This window comes from Rana temporaria, chromosome 3 (genome assembly GCF_905171775.1).
Source record: "Rana temporaria chromosome 3, aRanTem1.1, whole genome shotgun sequence".
Taxonomy (NCBI): Eukaryota; Metazoa; Chordata; class Amphibia; order Anura; family Ranidae; genus Rana; species Rana temporaria.
The window spans coordinates 87,201,021-87,205,608 of record NC_053491.1 but is presented as its reverse complement, the minus strand read 5'-3'; positions in this window follow the sequence as shown (position 1 = coordinate 87,205,608).

The window sequence follows — 4,588 nt, the reverse complement described above, 5'->3', positions numbered from 1 at the left end:
CTGCCAAATATTTTGTTTGCAAAGGTTTAGGGTCATTAGAAATTACATTTCTAATGTTTATGTGGCAAAGAAGCTGGTATGTACTTAGCCCAATAAAAAGGCAACATATCCCATTATGCAAACCAGAAATGCAAATGTGTGATATTCTAGTTACTGTTCACAATTGTGTAACGAAATGTAATCACAAATGTTATGCAAATAATGTAAAGAAATTCCCTGTACGTTGATCTTTGTTATTTTAAGAATTTTAAGAATTAAATAGTAGAAACAACTCCTTTCTGGAGATGCCTGACCCGATTTCTAAAGCAAACAAAAGCTTGATTTGAAGGATTTAAAATAGCTTTTATGGGGAAATATGGCTTCAGATTCAGATCCTCAATCTTGTGTACAGTAAAACCTTGGATTGCGAGCATAATTCGTTCTGGAAACATGCTTGTAATCCAAAGCACTTGTATATCAAAGCATTTTTTTACAGGGTATAAAAGAGAAGAGAGGCGGGGCTCTAAGGCCCCTTTCACACGGGGCAGGGGAGATGTGGTGGCGGTATAGTGGTGCGATTTTTAGCACCGCTATACTGTCGTATTTACCGTGATATTCAGCCGCTAGCGGTGCGGTTCTAACCCCCTGCTAGTGGCCGAAAAAGGGTTAATACCGCCCGCAATGAGCCTCTTCAAAGGCGCATTGCCCGCGGTATTACCGCGGTTTCCCATTGATTTCAATGGGAAGGAGCTGTATAGGAGCGGTAAACACCCGCTCCTATACCGCTCCAAAGATGCGGCTAGCAGGACTTTTGTAACGGTCCTGCTAGCACTTCAGTGTGAAAGCCTTCGGGCTTTCACACTGAAGACTGCAGAGCACGATTTTTTCAGGCAGTATAGCAACGCTATTTTTAGCGCTAAACAGCCTGAAAAACATGTCAGTGTGAAAGGGGCCTTAGTGTAGCAATAAGTTGCTAAATATTGTACCTTCATTAACCACTTAAGACCCGGACCATTATGCAGGTAAAGGACGTGGCCAGTTTTTGCAATTCGGCACTGTGTCGCTTTAACTGACAATTGCGCAGTCATGCGATGTGGCTCCCAAACAAAATTGGTGTCCTTTTTTTCCCACAAATAGAGCTTTCTTTTGGTGGTATTTGATCACCTCTGCGGTTTTTATTTTTTGCGCTATAAACAAAAATAGAGCGACAATTTTGAAAAAAAAATCAATATTTTTTACTTTTTGCTATAATAAATATCCCCAAAAAAGATATAAAAAACATTATTTTTTTCTCAGTTTAGGCCGATACGTATTCTTCTACCTATTTTTGTTAAAAAAATCGCAATAAGCGTTTATCGATTGGTTTGCGCAAAATTTATAGCGTTTACAAAATAGGGGATCAAAGGACATATATCTGCCATATATACGATATTGACGAGTGTATTGACAAAGCTGAACTATATGATCTAATGGGAGCAGGATTTACAGGAAACCCTTGACCTAGAGCAGGGATATGCAATTAGCGGACCTCCAGCTGTTGCAGAACTACAAGTCCCCTGAGGCATAGCAAGACTCTGACAGCCACAAGCATGACACCCAGAGGGAGAGGCATTATGGGACTTGTAGTTTTGCAACAGCTGGAGGTCCGTTAATTGCATATCCCTGACCTAGAGGAATGGCATACGATATCTGAAACAGCATCTCGATCGCTTATTATTACCTCGATAATAGAGGCAAACTATAAGGTTTTATTGTGTGCTATTCTGTGCTCCTACTCCTGGACCTCTCTGCCGCCTTTGATACGGTTGACCACCCACTCCTCCTCCAAAAACTTCACACCTTTGGTCTCCGTGACTGTACTCTTCGCTGGTTCTCTACTTACTTATCCAACCGTACCTTTAGCGTTACTTACAATTCTACTTCCTCCTCTCCGCTTCCATTCTCAGTTGGGGTCCCCCAAGGTTCTGTTCTTGGACCCCTCCTATTTTCAATCTACACCTCCTCCCTGGGTCAGCTGATAGCCTCCCACGGCTTCCAATACCATCTCTACGCTGACGACACTCAAATTTATTTCTCTACCCCTCAACTCACTCCTTCATTTTCCTCACGTATCACTAATTTACTATCGGATATATCACTTTGGATGTCGCACCACTTCCTCAAACTCAATCTATCTAAAACGGAACTTATCATTTTCCCTCCCCCACGTGCCTCTTCCCCTGATCTCTCTGTCAAAATTAATGGCACAACTATCAGCCCATCCCCACATGTCAAGGTCCTAGGTGTAGTCCTGGACTCTGAACTGTCCTTTAAACCTCACGTTCAATCACTGTCCAAATCTTGCCGCCTCAACCTTCGCAACATCTCCAAAATACGCCCCTTTCTAACCAATGACGCCACAAAGCTCTTAATTCACTCCCTGGTCATCTCTCGCCTTGATTACTGCAATTCCCTTCTCATTGGCTTACCGCTGCATACTCTAACCCCCCTTCAATCCATCATGAATGCTGCGGCCAGACTTATCCACCTTACCAACCGCTCTGTCTCTGCTACTCCTCTCTGTCAATCCCTCCACTGGCTTCCGCTCACCCAAAGAATTAAATTCAAACTACTAACTACTACCTACAAAGCCATCCACAACTCTGCCCCCAGCTACATCACTGACCTAGTCTCTAAATACCAACCTAATCGTTCTCTTCGCTCTTCTCAAGACCTCCTACTCTCTAGCTCTCTCATCACCTGCTCCCATGCTCGTCTCCAGGACTTCTCCAGAGCCTCTCCAAGCCTATGGAACTCCTTACCCCAATCTATCCGCCTATCTCCTTCTCTACTAGCTTTTAGAGGATCCCTGAAAACCCTCCTCTTCAGAGAAGCCTATCCTACCCACACCTAACAACTGTATTTGCATTTGAGTCCATCTGATCATCCCCCACAGCTACTACCCTTTGTTCCACTTGACCCTCCCTTCTAGATTGTAAGCTCTAACGAGCAGGGCCCTCTGATCCCTCCTGTAATGGATTGTATTGTGACTGTACTGTCTTCCCTGATGTAAAGCGCTGCGCAAACTGTTGGCGCTATATAAATCCTGTATAATAATAATAATAATAATAATAATAATTGAGATGGTATATGGTATTGGCCAGACTGGCAGCCTTCGTGCCAGGAGCTACCCCGATGTGTTTCAGAGGATGTGGTCAGCTCAGGTCCACTTACCACATATGGTGGACATGCCCCAAGGTAAGGAGGTTCTGGATTATGGTTTACAATTTTATATATTCCCTCACCCAGATAAACCTGACAAAATCAGCAAAACAACACTTCTGGTGGGCGGGGTAGTGGAAGCCTCCAAATTCCAAAGGCGGCTTCTCACGTATATATTAATTTCTGCGAAAATAACCATAGCCAGGAACTGGAGGTCCGCTGCCCTGCCATTCGAACAGCTTAAAGGCAAATTATCTTGGCTTATGTTAAACGAAAGGTTAACAGCATTGGCGCAAGAAAAAATTAAGTTATTTCATAAAGTGTGTGACCCGTGGATTCAATATCTTACGAAGGACCCAAGGATGATCAAGACCTAGAGTTATTCTCGAATTATGGGTCTTTGGGTACTGCGCCGTAACTCCTCCCCCCCCGCACTTCCTTCCCCGCTTTGTTTCGTCCCTTCTATTCCTTTTCTCCTACTATTCTTTATACTTCTCTTGCTATTGGGTTTAGAATTACACCTTTTAGGTTGTGTTCATTTACGAAGAGATCATTGTCAGTTTGTACTCTCTGGTATGATGCTCGCATGATCGGAGGAGTTGGCCTCCCCCGATAGCTGGATGGGGAGCGGGCTCTTCCGGGTGGGTGGATCACCCGAGATGGCCTGAGAATAGAGAAGAACTTGCAGTCCTGGACATAGTGGACTGTTGTAGATGTTAAGATTGAACTCTCAAGTGCCTTGGCACATGGTATACACAATTCCCAAATTCTGTTTTGATGACTGTACAATGAAAAGTCGAGATTGTAATATTCTTATGTTGGAATACTTTAATAAAAATCATTGAAACATAAACATTGGCATTAGCTAAAATGTATACTTAAAGTGACACTAAAGCTTTTATTTATTTATTTTTTAAATAACAAACATGTCATACTTACTGTACCTCCAATGTGCAGTTAGTTTTGCACAGAGCGCCGCCGATCGTCCTCTTCTGGTGTCCCACGGCGGCTCTCGTGGCTCCTTCCAGCAATAGATAACCCCCTCTGGGAAGCTCTATCCTGAGGGGGTTACCTTGTAGGCGCGCTCCCGTGCCATACAATCGGCGTCCATAGCTGTCGATTGTATGACTTGGCCCCGCCCCCCGGGGGCCACGTCATTGGATTTGATTGACAGCAGCGGGAGCCAATGGCTGCACTGCTATCAATCTATCCAATCAAGAGCCAATCAGGTATGGGGACAACGATGCAGGTGAAAGGTGAAAAACGCTCTCGGAAATTTGGGACTCGGGTAATTAAAATGGGGGCTCGTGACTGCAAGGTGTTTTTTCACCTTAATGTATAGGATGCATTAAGGTGAAAAAATACAAAGGTTTAAACCCCCTTTAACAATGAAACAATTAGACTTTGG